Source organism: Sminthopsis crassicaudata, chromosome 3 (genome assembly GCF_048593235.1).
Source record: "Sminthopsis crassicaudata isolate SCR6 chromosome 3, ASM4859323v1, whole genome shotgun sequence".
Classification (NCBI taxonomy): Eukaryota; Metazoa; Chordata; class Mammalia; order Dasyuromorphia; family Dasyuridae; genus Sminthopsis; species Sminthopsis crassicaudata.
The window spans coordinates 58,101,564-58,119,677 of NC_133619.1; the positions used below are offsets into that span (position 1 = coordinate 58,101,564).

Genomic DNA, 18,114 nt, shown 5'->3' on the forward strand with positions numbered 1-18,114 from the left:
GACAGTTTAATAACTCCAGATTGGTCTCCAAATATCTCCTCTAATATTTGTTGCTTTTCCTTTCGGTCATTTTAACCAATTAACCATTTAGTGGGAACATAGTGGAACATAGTATTGAAGCTTTACCAATGGGATATAATACAAAGAGTTAGAAGCAGGGCCTGAGAGAAATAAATGTAGGAGTGAATGCAATTTGCCAAACAGAGGTCAGGCTGTTTTCAGAACCGTTGGTGAATATAACAAATATTCATATACATGATACAACAAATTATAAGAAATTCTAGTCACTTATAATCTGAATATTTTGGATGGTTTGTGCTTCAGAATACATAGGACCATAAATACATGTGTCTGGATTCTCATTTTATTAATAACATTCAAATTATGGAAAGTATCCGGCAAAAATTGGTTTTTAGGTTTTCAGGCCCTTAAAAATTATGTGCTGTCCTCTACAGTAAAGAATTGTTACATTTCTGATCTATGTTGGATTATTCATCCAACAGTCATCATTTAATATTATGTATTTATGTGGAGCATTGTGTTGAATCCGAAGGGAGATTTAAAGATGAATAAGATACAATCCTTGCTCTCAAGAAACTTATGCTCTAGAGAAGCATGTTTGGGAGAGAGCCACATTCTTTTGCCTGTGTGTGAGAAATGATTATTTCTCATTTGTATTTAATAATCAATTATTGTACTAGGACCAAGGTTTTTTCTCTTTTCTATTTTCTCATCCAGAAATCAACTAGTGGGGGAAATCTTTTAGATTCTTTTTGACTGGAGCAGCATCTGGAAAATCATAGTCAGTATGCTGTAAAGGGGATATCTGTCCTAACATGGTTTGGATTAGATTAGAGGGGTTAGAAAATATGGACTGTAACATTCCTCAGTGGAGCCTGAAGCAGATTAAACTCTAATTGGAAAATATTTAATGAAAAAAGAAAAATACATTCATATTAACTTGTGATTTTTAAAAATCAATATGTGGCCTGAGGCAGCAAGGATGCTTAAGTATAATTTAGTGGTCCTTATTAAAATATGAGTTTGATACTACTGGGCTAGATGACCTTAAAATCCTTTTTAAGTCTAGGATTCTGGGACTTTTCAAAGAAGAGTTTTGGACTTAAACATTTTTAGGGGATTGTGGTAGCCTAGAAGACCATAAAGTGGTCAACAAGCATTTACTGAACACTTGCTTTATGCCAGATATTATGCTAAATTCTGGGAATACAAATAGCAGTAAGAAGACAATTTCTGCCATCAAGGAACTTACATTCTAGTCAGGAAAGGCAATGTATAAAAGGAAATTGAAAAGGAGTGAGGGAGGAAGAAGTAGAGAAAGACTACATGTGCAAGAATATAAAAAAGGTATCTGAAGGACAAGACCAAGTCCTCTTAATCTGGAAAGGGATAAAGGTGTCTTTGGGAGGGTCTCCTTAAATGGGAGGTCCTCAGTATTGGGGTTATTGGGTACAGTCAGACTCTCCCAATTTTCAGCCACAAAAATGATAGGGTTGCCCACCCAAATGATGGAGTATGGGGTGTTACCCCCAAAATATATTGGGGTTATGGGCTAGTATTGAAGGTTATCTCAAAAGAATTTGTAGGTTTAGACCTTCTCCAAATCAAGAGATGAAGATCCATCCTGAATCCATTAGTGTTTTTAGCAAGGAAAAGTTTTAGTAATTAACAAGGAGGAACACAAGTTCCCTATCAGAGACACCTTTAAAGTACTGGCAAGTGGAGGATTACAGGATTAGGGGGCTAACCTTAAAAGAGATTTAGGGTCATAATTGGTATTAGTTATTGTAATGCTTAGAAAGTAGACTAACCCCAAAAAGGAATTGGGGGAGAGGGATTATGCCATTGACTAGTGAGCTTATCCTAAAAGGTTTTTAGCACCCTAAAAAGAGTTAGTAGGGGTCTACAGTATTAGAAGATCTTTTATAGGGGAAATATCACTTTAGGGGTTAACATAAACTGATTTTTTGATCAGATACAATAAAGCTGGGGTTATGATTATTTTGTTTATTCAAGGAATTCAGCTAAGAATTCTACCAGAGGTCTCCAGCTGGGGTGGGGCTGTATTAAAGGTCCACAGGAACTAAAGGCCTATTTTTTAAAAAAAAAATCTATTTATAATCCTATCAGTGCTCTCCCTGCTTATCTCAGGGAGTAGCTAAGCTTCAAGATTGTATACAGTAATGCAGTCTCTGCCAAAGTCCATTTACTTATCCAGAACCTCATCACCAAGAGGAACTAGACAACACTAAGAAGAGACCTCAAGAGGCTGAGAGTACTTCTAATGTCCTGGGTGGTAGTAGAAGTAAGTAGAATTGCGCTAAGCCTTTAAATATGTTTATCTTTAAAGTTTTATAAGACATTTATTGGATTTGGTTAACGTGAACTCACTCTGTTGCAGTTAGGGCATATAGATAGGCAACCAGATCACAAAACATTTCATTTCCCCCCTTTATTGATTTCTTTCATGAAAACACTTGGGAATGGACTTCTGCCTTCCTGGTTTCTAAAAGTCTAGCTTTATTCTTTCCAAGGATGCCCATAGACCTTCTAGTTGCTTCATATTGGAATTCAAATGTCATGCCTTTGTCAGAGCTACTTTTTGCTTTTCTTTTTCTTTTTTGCTTTTTAAGATAGGAGGCAGCATTAATGCTCTTCCCTCTGGCTATTGTCTGGAACACATCCTTGTGTCTTTCAGTATCCTGGATTTGTGGGTGAAATGGAATTGTTGATGAAAGCTTTGCTGTTAATATTTTATCCAACAAAGCATGTCTCCTTTTCTATCCTTTGCATTTTGAAGAATCCAGCAGTAAAGCCAAGCCTGCTTTGTGTGAGCCATTTTTTCCAATTTTGGCAAACAATCAACCTTGCCTCTAAACTGTTAAATTAAAATATAATCTGTTTTTGAGTAAATCATATATTTGTAAGAAAAATAATATAATCCTCTGTAGATGGTTTTGTACTTTCTAGCTGCCTGTGAGATTATCAAGCACACACAAATCTGTAAACTGGACCTCATAACTCTCTTTTTTTCTTAGTAAGAAGTTGTAGATGGAGAGGATTTAGCTATCCTTACAGTTATTACTGCTATATAGTCTCTAGTTATTATTCTTTCTCTGTACCTCCTTTCTTATAATTTTGGAAAGGAGCTTTTCCCCTGTACACACACACACACACACACACACACACACACACACACACACACACATAGACATATACACATATGCGTGTATATAAACACATACATACACATACATATATATGTTTTTCTTAGGTCAAGTACCTTCTGGTGTGATGTTTAAAAAGTTTGAGAAATAGTTTCTGAATAATGTTATCATTTTATTAAAAAGACCAACAGATTATTAATAAAAGTATTGTCATTTGACCATCTCTTTTAGATCAGTGGTGGGGGAGGGATGTCACAGTTTATATTTGAGGGAGCTTTCCTGAGGGATGCCTAATCTTCTCTGATTGATTAATCGAATGGGAGGTAAACTACCTTGGAGTACATGACTTAGATCATTCAAATTTTGGTCAAAGAAACATCAATTTTAATATCATCTGTCTTGATAATAGGGAGAAGTAACATTTTCCCAGGATTTTTCTGAGCAAACAAAATGAGCAGGAATAAATCTATTAGTCTAAACTTAGAGTTTCTTTTACTGTCTGATTAGATTTTGGTTTGGCTAAATCTTTAAGAAAGATTTCCCACACTGGTCAGTTTCTGGATGGGGAAATAGAAAAGGGGGAAAACCTTGGTCCTAATACTATAATTAGTTATTGTTATTTTAATAAAGATTACTTATTATTTATTAAATATTAAATATATAAAATGTTAAATATTAAAATACAATACAAGAGAAAAATATTCATTTTTCTTCTGATGATAAATTGGGTTTCAAGGGCATGGGAATTTTCTGAGTAGTGGAAGTACCAATTTGATTTAACATTAGCAATTGCTTCATCTTTCAAAGATAAAGGATCCCCTGGAATGTATTTCAAGTTCTGGGGATTAAAATATGGTAACATATTTTGCTCTTTTGCTCCCTGGTCCTAGAAAGTTTACACTTAAATTATTAAAGTTTACTGTTGGCTGACTAAACATTCTTCTATGTATACTTCTCAGAACATGTACATATCCAGTAGGTACTTTGCTTATTCTGGTCTTTTTAAATGGACTGTCAATAGTTCTATCACAGATCAGAAGGGAGAATTTGAAATATCTCAATGTTGAAAGATCAGCTATCCTTGGGATGCAGTTCTAATTTAAGATCCCAGTTAAGAGAAACTGTAGTACAAAACTTGAATCATAAAATTATAGTGTTTTCTCCTGCTATCCCCATTCCCAGTCTGCTATCAATAAATTCTTGAATCTATGAAGTGTTTATATAGAAGGTGGATAACCAAAAGTCAAGGAAACAGTGTGGTATAATGTGTTAAGAAATGCGCAGAAACTGAAGTCTGAGGACTTTGAAGGTCTTCCATTAAAGGCTTGATGCTTACCTACAAAATATGTTTTAATAGTGGTTCTTTTTTCTGTCCTTTTTCTTTTTCTTTTCCTTGTTAATCTGAACTTGACAAACATCCACAAGCATAAACATATCCATGTACAAAAAGAAAATTGCATATATAATTGAAAATGTATTATATAAAGTTTATTTTTTAAAAGTATGTTATAAATCAAACATATAAAAGGAACATTTGTTCCTCCTTCTTTAATAAGTTCCTTGAAGAGGTTGCCCCTTCACTTTAATAAAAATTCTTGTCCCTTGTGTGTGTGTGTGTGTGTGTGTGTGTGTGTGTGTGTGTATATCATATTCTCTCTGTGTCTTGTCTCTCTATTCCTGTGTCTGTTTGTTTTTCTTTGTCTCTGTTTGTGTCTCTGTTTGGTCTCTGTATTGTCACAAACTGGATATATATATCTCTGAAAAATTAATCCTTTCCTTTTATAAGAACACTAAATCATAAATGCTTCCAATCCATCAGTAAACTTATGTGACACATTAGTCTTGATTAATTTCTTGATTTGGGACAAGTTAATTCTTCCTCATTTGCAGGATCAAACCAGATGATCTGTAAGATTCCTTTTAAATCAGGGGGGGCTAGATGGCACAATGGCTAGAACACTGGCCCTGAAATCAGGAGGAGCTGAGTTCAAGTCTGGCTTCAGACATGTTCCTAGCTTTGTGATCTGGGCAAGTCACTTAACCCCAATTGCCTCACCAAAAAACAAAATGTTATGCTACAACTTCCTTTGATTATTCTAGATCAGTTTCCCTAATTGTTCTACCTCAATTTCCCTGAATTGTTCTGCCTGGTTGCAACATTCCCTTCCCCCTAACCATTAATACTGATATAATTCAGGGCTAGCTACTCTAAGGTTATAAACTGTGAATGTTTAATCTAGATAAGGAGAAAGACCGTCTATCTTAGACATCTTGACTCCAGACCTTCCCAATTTATCAGGATGTTCCATGCTCACTCTGCCTCCCCCATTGTTCTTCCTAATCACTAAAGGATTATATAAAGAATCCCTGGGACCCCACATTCGGGATTGGATACTTGGAGATGAGAGTCTGATCCAGTCAATTAATCAAACTCTCCAAAAAATTAATATTATAACTCTCTATTCTCTATCCTGCCTCAGTTTCTTTGGCATTACAAAAACAAAATATTCCTTCTAACTTTCAATTTCTAGAGGTCTTCCATTAGAGAACATACAGGCTTTGATATGTGGGATTATTTGTTTCTAAAGGCTTATTGCTTTACTTTAACATCTTTCCAAACAGAACTATGAATTGTATTTTCAGCTACCATATTGTGTGGTTCAGAAATGGTGAGGGGTCACCATTTAATAAAAAACTGGAGATATCTCTAGAAGCAAAGTTTATTATATATTCTCCAGAGAAGGGCATCCCACCTGTAGAGCAGACAATTGAAAGGAGGAAGCCCCTTCTGGGGTAGGGTTAACACTTTTAATCCCTAACGCTAATACCCCCTCCCACCATTGACCCTCATCCTCATTGGCTGAGGGTCTCACATTCTAAATGTGAGAACTACCCAAGAAATTGAACTTGACCAATAAGTACATAGTTGCTCATATTTGACTGAAATAGGGAGAAAATGATGTAGGTATGCCCTTGACTCAATCTTCAAAGTCCTTCAGACCTGCTCAAACTCTGAAGTAGATGAAGCCTTACTCCATTTTCATGACTGTCTTGAAAGATCTCACCTCATCTCATTCAATATGATACTAAAATCTGATTTGTAAATATAGGATTAAGTGAAAATCCAGTTTTCATTCACTGACTTTGAGCTCTGATGATGGACTATTTTGATGGAGAGAGTTCCCAAAAATCATTCCTTTTTTTTCCTCTCTAAAATATTCAGAATACTATTGATGAAACACAGACAGGTAAGAGATCTTCTCCCTTCACCTCATCATGCTTAGGAAACACTGTCTAGGAAAGGACACTATGCTGTAGATAATGGGAACCAGATTGAAAAATCCAAATGATCTGATTTGCAAAAACTTAATCTTTTAAAGGAATGGGGTGGTGGGGATTTGAAATCACCTGTCTTGCTATAACATGGCATCAACACAATTCTTGGGGAATGACTATAGAAATTCAGGATCAGAAAGAACATTACAAATTATCCTATCTGACCGCCTCATTTTACAAATGAGGAGGAACTGAAAGTCACTGAGTCTGTTAACAAACATTTAAGCAGTTACTATAGGTACTGTGTTAAGCAATGAAGATACAAAGAAAGTTAAAAAAAAATCATAATCATGGTTCCTAACCTCAAGGAGCTCACATTCTAATAGTGGAGACAACAGATAAACCACTATATATGTACAAAACATATCGGAATTAATGAAAGTTTATGTTAATGGGATGGAAATGGGAGAATGGCTTCCTACAGAAGTGGAGGTTTAAGTTGAAATGAATCCAGTAATTAGAGGTGAGAAGAGTGAACACAACAGACATGGAAAGCAGATACTGAAAAGTCACAGAAGCAGGATAGACTCTGTGTTAGACTTTGTGGTCAGAGACAGCAAAGAAACATGTATCTCTAGGTCAGAGCTCTTGATGGACAGATATAGAGGAAGAAGACTGGAAAGACCAGGAAGGGGACATGTGAAAGACTTTAATGTCAAAAAGAACAGTTTAGATTTGATCAAGAAGATAACAGGAATCTAGGGAAGTTTATTGAGTAGCGATGACAGTCATAATTGTGCTGTAGAAAAATTACCTTGGCAGTCAAGTGTAGTAGAATAGTGAGAGTCTTGAATCAGGGAGACCTACCAGGAGATTATTGTAAGATTATTATTTAGAAGTGAGGTGGTGAGATCCATGCATGTGGTAACCACTAAGAGCTTCATAGAACATTTCTTAGAAAATGGATAAATGGCAGTATCACGAGTACTTGTTGATTGATAATTGGATTGTGTCCTGGGCTAGAATCTTCCATACTAAGAGATTTAGAATCTAGCCTTATTCCTTCCCACTTTGTTCAGGGTTTTTTTTTTTTTTTTTCATACATTGGATTTAAAAAAAAAATTATTATATTGTTAATTTGGTTCAAAGAATTTAAAAGAAATGTTAGCAATGAATATTCTAAGGTTATTTGAGACACAGAATGCCTCAATTAAAAAAAAAAGTTTTCATTTTGGAGGAACTTACCCTATTTAAGATGTCAATTAACAGCAGGGCCATTATTCCAATGACTTGTATTATTCAGGTTGGCATTTTCTGCTGTTACAGCTTTATATAGCCCAATCAGGGCAAGTGATACCATGAAAGTCATCAATATTGTTCCCCTCAAATCTCTAGGAACTCATATTAATGTGATTGATATTGCATGATTACTTTTTTTGTGTGTGAGATGATGCTTTGGAGGATATAACCATGATCAGCCTTTGACATTTGCTGCTGTAGAGAAACATTTTTTTATCCTCTTATAAAAGCAATCTGCCTAGAATAAAAAGCCAGACTGTGCTGATCCCTTTTCGTTCCCTTCACAATACTAGACAAATATTAGAGAAGCCTTGAACTTGACTATTAGAGGCAAAAATTCTATGAACACTAAAGCGAGAGCTAAGGTATTACCAATGTTTAAAGAATTGTTCAGAAAATTTGCTCATCCCATCAGCTCCTGCCTGCGTCACTGCCATCTGTATTTATGTATGCTGGGTTAGATAAGGATAGGTTAGCAGATCTCCTTTTGAAAAAGGACAACTGAACAGTTTAACCTTGGATGAAAGTTTCCATTCTTTCTGTATCCTTGTGGGTCCTGGCAGTGTGAATAGCCCAAGGCAAAATTATGAAGTTGGTTCTCTGTTCATGTTCTGTTCTGGTGCCTCTGTCCTGTGTCCACTGCTCTCATATGACTTCTTTTGAAGTTCAAATCCCCCAGTGTGGTGCCCCATCCAAAACTCTCCCTACCTGAAGTATCAGCCTATACTTTTTTGCCTTTCCCTATTTGACTCCACCCTGAATTATAAATTCTTAGCTATAGAGAGGAAAGAGATTTCAGAAATCATCCTGCACCTTCATTTTACAGGTGAGAAACTGAAGCCCAAAGGAATGAAGTCACAGAAATAATAAGTGATAAAACATGATCCCTCATCTGACTTTAAATTCAGTTTATATTATCTAATATCCCAATTCCTCAGAGCTCTGCTCTTCACTTCCCAAGGTCACAACTATAGCATTGTACCATGTCCATGGAATTTTAATGAATGTGAGCTTGATGTGAGTTTGAAAGGTTACCCAGTCACAGAATCTCAGGACTGGAAAAGATTTTATACACCATCTAGTCCAACTCCTACCTGAATAAAATTCCTTTTCAAGGAGAGTCACTATCTGGATTTTATTCTTTAGTGAGGAGGAACCCACCATCTCTCAAAGCTTCCTCTTCCATTTTTGGATCATTCTAATTGTCTGCTTATAATAATCCAAAACTTGTCTCTTTGCTACTTGTAGACAAGGTTCTCATTCTGGACTTAAGTGATTCAGTCATTTAACTATAATTTATTAGATACTTTCTAACATCCAGGCACTGTTGAAATGTAGTAGCGACACTAAAATTCTATTCTAGCACCAAGGCAGATATAAAAGTGATGGATAGAAGCTGAAAAGAGGCAAACTGACCTTAATGTAAGGCACTAGGAAGAATTTTGATGAGAAGTATGAGTTTGGCCAGATTTATGTATGAGCAAGATTGTTATGATAGCAAAGTGGTAGATTGGTGGGAAGGAGAAGAGAGTGGATTTTAGGAGGCTATTGCAATTGTTCAGGTAGGTATAATAAGGAGCTGTAGTAGGTTGGTGACAATGTATATGATGCCTCTTGTCCCATGTGTGACTCTTTAAAAAGAAAAGAAGACAAATGGCATAGTTTGAAGAACATACAAAAAAGTTTTGTTTTCTTCATGGAAACCTACACATCATTACAAAATGGATTTGCTAGCCAGAATTTATGTTGATTGTAAAAGATGGCCATTAGGATGCATGTAATAGCCCATGTGTGGTATAGATATTCTTTAAGTAGTGTTTATGAGAGCAGAGTAGTTACAGATCATTTGTATCTAAGGCACTTCCTCTTAATGGGAAAATTTGTTTCTACAAGTGGTTTGTGTGATAGAACTGCCTTTAGTGTTCTGGCCTCCTCCATTTTTCCATTGATGCAATTTTCATAATGGGTTATTCCTTTGGAAACAGTTTCTTATATTTTATTCATGGTTTTTACTTTTAAAAAGGAATTCTACATTAAGAAGGGCGATGTGCTTGTGCTTTTCTGGTGTGGGCTTGGAAACCACTCCTTATGACTTACTAAGGATCTTTGCAGCTTTCTCATTAATTGGCATATTTCATTCATGTTTTCATGAATCTTTTTCAGGGTCTTTTGATTTAAGAGTGAATAAGATAAAGACAAACTTGCTATAATTAATGTTCTAAACCCAGGGGAAAAGCTATTGGCTCATACTAGGCAAGATGTGAATGACTAGATCTTTAACTCGTATTCTCTGTTTGTTTGTTTGTTTGTTTTTTGATGCCTCTAGCCCCAGATGTTTTGCTTCATTCATAAAACCTATTTCTCTTTCATTTTTCAGTTCTTTCCAATAAAACTAATTCACTCTATAGTGTTAATAGCACTTAGTGACTTTTTTTTTTTTTTTTTTACAGATTGTTCAAGGTGGAAGGGAGCTTAGAGATAATTTGTTGAAGCCTTCTTATTTTGTATTTGAAAAAATAAGGAGACATTCACAGATATGAAATAATTTTGCCCAAAGTAACATGAAGGTGGTACTCGTTGAACTAGGACAAAAACCTTAATCTGTTCATCAGTCTTGGAACTGTACTCAGGGGTATGTACATTTATTTATTTATTTTTTTATTTTGAATTTGGGGAGAAAGACAGAGAGACAGGGAGAGAAAGGGAGAGACACAGAGAGATGAGCAGGAAAGAATAGGAAAAGAAAGGAAAGGGAGAGAAAGAGAGAGAAAAGAAGAGAGAAAGAGAGAGGAGAGAAAAAAAAGAGAATGATGGAATGAAGGAAGGAGGAAGACAGAGGAGATAGAAAAGAGGAGGGAAGGATGGGTAGAGAGACAGACAGAGAGGGAGAAGAGGAGTTGAGCGGGCAAGAGAGGAGAGTAGAGGAGACATACACACACACAGAGAGAGAGAGAGAGAGAGAGAGAGAGAGAGAGAGAGAGAGAGAGAGAGAGAGAGAGAGAGAGAGAGAGAGAGAGAGAGAGAAGAAATTACATATGAAACTGAAAAATCTCTTTTACCGTAGAGCTTATTTTTTTAAAAAAAGTGTATAATAAATTTAGCATGTTTCTTTTGAAGCTTTCATGCTTGTTTTTCATCTTTTAATTTCTATTTCTTCTATGCAATTAAAAATGCTTCAATGACTTTTATTCCTTTACTCTTTTTTTTTTGCATCTCTATCACTAGTACCTTCTCCTTCCCAAAGCCTCTTTCCAATTAAAAATAAAAGAAAAACACAATCCTTGTAACAAATCATAGTCAAGCAAAATAGATGCATGCATCTGTCATATCCAAAAATTTACATTTCATTTTCTACATCCCTCTGTTAGGTGGAGAATAGCACTCTTCAACAGGGTAATGGTTGGATATTGCATTCATCAGAATTTTAAAGTTTTTCAAAGTTATTTTTCATTGCAGTGTGACTACCATTCTATACATTTTTCTCCTAGTTCTGTTCACTCTGCATCAATCCATATATCTTCCCAGGTTTCTCTGAAATCATGCCTCTTGCCATTTATTTTAGCACAATATTCTATTACATTCATATACTATAATTTGTTCAGTCAATATATTTTGATGGGCACCTGCTTATCTTCTAGTTCTTTGCTAAACAAAAAGAATTGTTAAAAGATATGTTTGTATATTTGGATTTTTCTTTCATCTATTTCAAACATTCAAAATGAGAATGCTTGAATCCAGAGGAGTATATGAATCTCTGACAATAACATTTCCAGGACTTTGACAAGTCAATGGGTAAGTTATTTTGAGCTAGGAGAAATAAAATATCCTAGGAGGAAATGGATCTGGACCAAATTTGAGTCAGAAGAGATTCTTACTCCACCTCTGATCCTTCCTAGCTTTGTGACCATTGGAAATAAGTTGTTTGAGCTTTTGTTTCCTCTTCTGTAAAGTGGCAACATTAATATCTGCATTTTACTGCATTAAGAAACCCAAATGAGATTTCATCCATCTATCTATCTATCTATCTATCTATCTATCTATCTATCTATCTATCTATCTATCTATCTATTCATCTATCTCTTTGTAAACCTGAACTACTATATCAATGTCTCTTTATTATTTAAGATTCCTATTGTTCTTCAAGTAATCACATGTAACTGACTGCTTCATTTACTCATATTTAGAAATTGGGGGCAACTGGACTTTGTAGTAGAGAGAGGGCAGAGATTGGAGTCAGGAAGATCTAAATCCAAATCCCACCTCAGACATATACTAGTTGAGTGACTGGCTAAGTGACCTAATTGATGTTTGCCTCTGTTTCCCCCTCCATAAAATGAGAATAATAATAACACCTTCCTCTCAGGGTTGTCATGAGATATTTGTTAAGCACATAAAATGTGTAGTTGGCACTAAATATTAGCTATTGTTATTATATTATTAGAGGTGAAATATGGATTCTAAAACCTACAATCTTTGCCAGTATTTGGATCAAATCCAGATTTGTGATTAATATGCTTAAAGAAAAATCATAATGCATCAGAAAAAAGAACAGCAATGTAACTAGGATCATAAATAGCTCTCTGCGAAATCAGCCTTTCCTTCAGAGAGAACAAATGCTTTGTTTTCTCTTCCTGCCATACAGAATTCATGGTAATGAGGCTATCTTTCTGTTATCATAAAGTACAGAAGAGAAGGTGGGGAAGGAACAACAGAAGAAATAAGTTTCTTCAAATATCATAAAGGATGTTGATGGCATCAGTGTGGAATAAAAGATTTTCTGTAATATTTGTTTATGCCTGAATTTCAGTAAGAAAAAAAAAAAGGTCTTTCTTAATCTTAACCTCCTCTGAATTCAGTGGAAAGAATATTAGGTTTGGATAAGGGTTTGAAACTAGGTCCTGCTTCTTATGACTAGTGTGACCTTTGGAATGCTTTTTAAACTTTCTGTACCTTAGTTGTTTATATGTAAAAATGGAACAAAGGAGAAGTTGAGCTAGGTGAACTGAAAAGGCTTCCTGAACAGTTTTCCAGCTGGTGAAATTACATTTAATTAAGAGGGCGAAAAAACTGTTTTCTTGGAACACTATGGGGAAATATATTGGAAGTTCTACATGTCTGAAAGTTGTTAGCAATGAGTTTAGTGTTAATACTTTGGTTCTTGCTCTATCAAATGAGATAATGTAGGCAAAGTGCTTTGAAAACCTTAAATCTCTATGTAAATAAAACTACTGTTATTATCTAGTTCTTATCTTTTTCAGAGGGGTTCAGTTAGTACTGGAACTATTTGCTATTCTCCATTCATTCTTTTATATTCAATGTCCTATGGACTGTTGCGCAGGTTGATAAAATAACTGCTTTTCTTAGTTGAATAAAAATATTTGAATGTAAGCTCATGCTCAGTCAGCTCACAACAAACATCCTAGTAATAGGCCACAGGAATGTTATGTACATTAACCTATTTCTGTGTGACTTCGAACTTTTCCTAAGATCTCTGTATTTTAAAAGGTTTTCATTACATGTAGCTTAGAGCAAAGCTGTGGATCACAACTCTATGTGGTGTCATGTAACTGAATGTTTGTTTTTTGCAAAATTATGATTTATTATCAGTAAATGTTTGATTTGTATACTTATTTTATATACTTATATACCTGGAGTTGTATAAAAATTTCTTGGGTGAAATGAATAACAAATGGGAAAAGTTTAAAAAGTCCTGGCTTAGAGAAAGAATATAGAGTATGACAACATCTATGAAAAACATAGTGTTAAAGTTTTGAATGAATAGATGTCATGTCCTGATGGTCCTAGGCAATAGTCCAATCTGTGATAATGGCTTGTCTCTCTCTGCTACAGTTTATTGGTTGAATTCTCCAGGATTTTTTGGCATCTATGCTTTGTAGTGTGGGATGACAAATCTGTCAATGCATGAAAGATAAGCTTCTGTTTCATAATTTTAATCATTATATCATGTCTTGCTAGGTATTGGGAAGATGTCAATTTTCATAGTCTGCAATGAAGTTTTTTATGGCTTTTCCCATTTTCTCAGAGGGTCTATATTGATCACTAAATTAGAGACACATAATGACTTGGTGCAAAAATGGAATCACCTTTATTTTTACAAACAAATCTGCATAACCAGCAGTTTTTGATGCTTTCTTTTCAACACTTGATTAGCTGAATGTTATCCATGGAGATACTTTTGATCTCAATTCTTGGATTTTACTTTTTTAAAGGCAAGTTTTGAAAATAAACCACTTCAGGTTATAGGGAACAGATGAAAGGATATGTACCTTTTTATCATTCTTTACTATTTTCAGTAAAGTAATTTATACTTACTCCAAAATTATTTTTATAGGCCTTTGAAATGTTTATCATGTATTATAATAACATCTGCCATTCCTTCCTTTTTGATAAGAAAATATTATTCTTTTTGTAGCTAGCTTAGGATGATGGGTCCTGTATTTCATTGACATTGTGGGTTTTTGTTAAAATACTTTCTAAATCTATTATGGTCATTTTATAGCTCTGAGAGTTTACTTTAAACTGGTATTGCATAGGTAATAATTGCTTATACATGTTCTTATTGGGTTTTGATTTCTACTGGTAATTTTTTTTTTAACATTCCATCACAATTTTCTCCTTAATAGCTTTGTGCTTATGTGACTTGCCTGAAGGAAAACTAAGTACAATCTTTATTGTTGATTCAATTTTACTTTTATTTAATTTCTATTATTCCTTGCTGTCATTAAGAATGTTCTTACTGATTCAACATTTCTATGAAATGGAAAAAGGTTCTACAAGATCAGGGATCTATATAGTATATTTTTCAGCCATATGACTTTAGGTCATCCATACTCATTAGCAGTATGTTTTAGTTTGACAACCTCTTTAATTTGGAAGCCATACCTAGATTTTTATAATAAAATATTAGTGGATTGAAGGCTATATTGCCTTCATGGATACATAACTGTCTTCCTGAAAGATGCAATGTTTTATATAACTTGTACTTGATGTTATTATAGTGATGACATTGTCAATAGAAATCAGTTTTTCATGTGGACATCAAGCAATTCAGCATGTTCACCATAGTCTTCACTAAGTTCTGAATCTATTTTTTATGTTTGTATTATTTGAATAAGCCATGAGTATAGAACTGAGTCAAAGGCTTTTGAAAAATCAGTAAAATCAGTATAAATACTATGATGCTCTTGGGTGACTTGTTCAATAATTACCAGATAGCTAAGTTATTCTTTACAGCCACTGGAACTTTTTGTCCATGGGTATATCTTTGTTCCTTAGTCATTATATTGTTTTCTTATAAAGTGTTCATAGAATTTTTTTTTTTTACCAATACAAGTTATGCATTCTTTGTGTTAATTATTGTTAATTATTTTTGTTATTTTCTTTATATTTCTTTCTTATTTATTTATTTATTTATTTATTTTGCTGAGGCAATTGGGATTAAGTGACTTCTTCAGAGTCAGATAGTTAGGAAGTGTTAAGTATCTGAGACCAGATTTGAATTCAAGTCTTCCTGACTTAAGGACGGTGCTCTATTCACTGTACCACTTAGCTGCCCCTATTTTCTTTATCTTTCTTTGGTAATAATTATGTCATTTTTTGAATGAACACAACAAAATGAATGAAATTAAAAATGAAATATGAGTTCGTGAAAGGTAAAGGAAGTACTGAATGAGACACCTGCTCACCTAAGGTAGAAAACATGACCATCTCATATATCAGTGATCAACACTGATCATACAGGTCCCTAAGGAATATGAAAAAAAAAAAGGTCAAGCCTTTGATTGTATAAGGAAAAGGTAATTGATATTCTCAATTCCATACCACTTACATTAAATCACAAGTTGCCTAATCAACCATTCTCACTTATAGGTTTTAGATTAATTATGAGAAAAGTCCTTCAAACTACAAGAATCATGGGTAAATAAAAGAAATTTGGACATGCTCTGGGGAGGGGGTCTTCTATAATTTATCAAGCTAGAGATATCAAGCATAGTCATTTGAGAAGTTGGACTATGTTTGACTCTGAGGGACTGGGTAAAGAGAAGTTACACCTTTATCTTTGTCTGGGTCTTATTCCCACCTTTTGATGGGAGGATGATCTTGTAATCTTCCAAATGTCAGAAGTTTAGATCTCCCATTTTCTCATTAGTGTCCTAACTACATCCCTAGGTCTGAAGATAGTGTCTGAATTGGGAGCTAAGGTTAGGTAGATACAGGTTTATTGTACTTAAGGGGATCTTCTTGAACGTTCCATAAATTGGAGCTATGAGTTACCCCTTTGCCACAAGTATTCTCCAAAGTTGAGTTGACTTTCTCATGAATTCTGTGTGTACTTGTAGAAGAGTGTGTATCATAGACTTTTTTTGTACCAACTATTATTATGATACCTTAGCAAATACTCTTTTTCAAAAAGATATTTAAACCATTAAAGTGATTGGAGCAGAGTCTCAATGGGGGCCAAAACTAATGGTATTATAATAATATTTATTGATAGGAATACTATTTGTCAATTTTTTTCCTCCATAAGATGGGTTTAACTAACTTTTCTTTCTTTCCTCCTACTAAAGGGATTATTTTTCCCTAAATAGAGAAAAAACAATCTCAGAAATTGATTGGCTCCTGTTTCCTTGACAGCTTCATGGTGGTTATCTGAGCATAACAAGTTTCTCCCATATGCAATTGGGGCCTCTCTTACTTAACTGATTTCTGAATCTCTCCCTAGTCCTGCTGACCAAAAGAATGCATGACCAAACATGAGCAGAGCCATGTCCAGACAAGACACTATGTCTCATGTAACATATCTTTGCTGTGTTGGTGCAAATTAAAACTCCTTTTCTTAACTGTTCAATGACTTGTGTCTCATTTCATTCCAACATTAAATATAAATTAAAAATGATGATATTAATGTTGCTATTAACAGGTACTTAACTTTTTTTTTTTTTTTTTTTAGTAATCTGGTAAATCTTATGGATCATTTCTTAGAATAGGAACAAAAAGGAAACCAATTATATTGAAATAAAGTTATCAAAATATTTTTTAAAAAACTTCCAAGATCAAAGTCCCAGGTCAAGAATTCCTATTTATACCATAACTGTCTCTCTCTCTTTGCTCTCTCTGTGTCTGTCTATCTGTTTCTGTCTCTTTCTGTCTTTGTCTCTGTCTCTCTATCTCTGTCTCTCTCTTACTACCTGATACCATTGCTCTTCTAAAGCATACTAGCCATATTTCTCATTATTTTACAGGTGTAAAATTGAGGCTGAAAGGTCTCACAGTGCCAAAGATCACACAGTCAGTAATATCAGAGGCTAGATTTGAACTCATAAAGGTAAGTCTTTCTGATTCTAAATTTTAGCATCCAGTAAGCATATTTTGCTCTTAGTCTCAAAGCACATAGATTCCTTTTGGCAAGCTCTAGGTGTTGAAGTCTTCACAGAATCTATTTCCCTAACCTTAAGTATAGGAACATCAATCAGGAAATTAGCACAAACTTTATTAAGTACCTTTTTTTGTGTGCCAGGAACAGACTTTAGAGAATGCATATATCTTTGTAGCTTCCTTTTCCTCTTCCTATGAATCTGTTTTCCTTTTAGATTTTGGAATAGACTATCCGACATGTAGACTGTTACTCTGGGGAAGTCCACCCCATCCTGCATAATGTGACTATGTTTTTTGGTTCCCTTATTCCTGAAAATTGAAGAGTAATCTTTTTCTTTCTCTCTCCATGTCCTTCTCCCCTAATTCTCTCTTTTAACTTTCAGGCACAATCTTCCCTGAAAGTATTTGTGGTCTTATTTTTATTGAAACAGTTTCTTTTTTCCCCTTCTAAGATAATTGGGGGTAAATAACTCCACAGCTAGTAAGTGTTGGGTGTCTGAGGCTGGCTTTGAATTCAGATCCTCAAGATTCCAGGACCAATGATCTTTCCACTTCACCATCTAAGTGCCTGTGAATTGAAACAATTCTTGATACATATCAAAAAGTAATCTGCAATTTTTGGTTAAAAAAAAATTTCCTGGAACTTTGACCTTTCTGACTCTTCTAACTCTTCATACCATCAGTACTTGAACCACTATATTATGTTGGTTCTATGACTGATATTATCTTCCTCAAATATAGGCAGTTCTGCCTCTTATTTGCTCATATGATCTTGGGTTAAGTTACAATTTCTAGAACCTCAGTTTTTATAATGATAAAATGGGGATAATGATGACAATTATGATAATAATGATGACTAGCATTTGTATAGTGCTTTAGTTTTACAATATGCTTTACAAATCTTAATTTATTTGATTTGAGGTAGGTGCTATGATTATCCCTAAGTAGACAGAGG

General features: G+C 34.5%; 1 protein-coding gene across 3 annotated transcripts in view; it reads left to right on the top strand.

The window, feature by feature from the left end:
• The first annotated feature begins 2,165 nt into the window (after window positions 1-2,165).
• SCG2 (secretogranin II) overlaps window positions 2,166-18,114 on the top strand; it is a 74,587-nt gene continuing 58,638 nt past the window's right edge. Inside the window, exons 1-3 of one of the 3 annotated variants that reach the window (XM_074298602.1) lie at window positions 2,229-2,326; window positions 10,214-10,395; window positions 17,027-17,109. The gene's annotated coding sequence lies outside the window, so the exon portion shown is untranslated. Of the gene's footprint in view, window positions 2,327-10,213; window positions 10,396-17,026; window positions 17,110-18,114 lie in introns of those variants that run through there. The other 2 variants (XM_074298603.1, XM_074298604.1) reach the window with 2 other exon arrangements.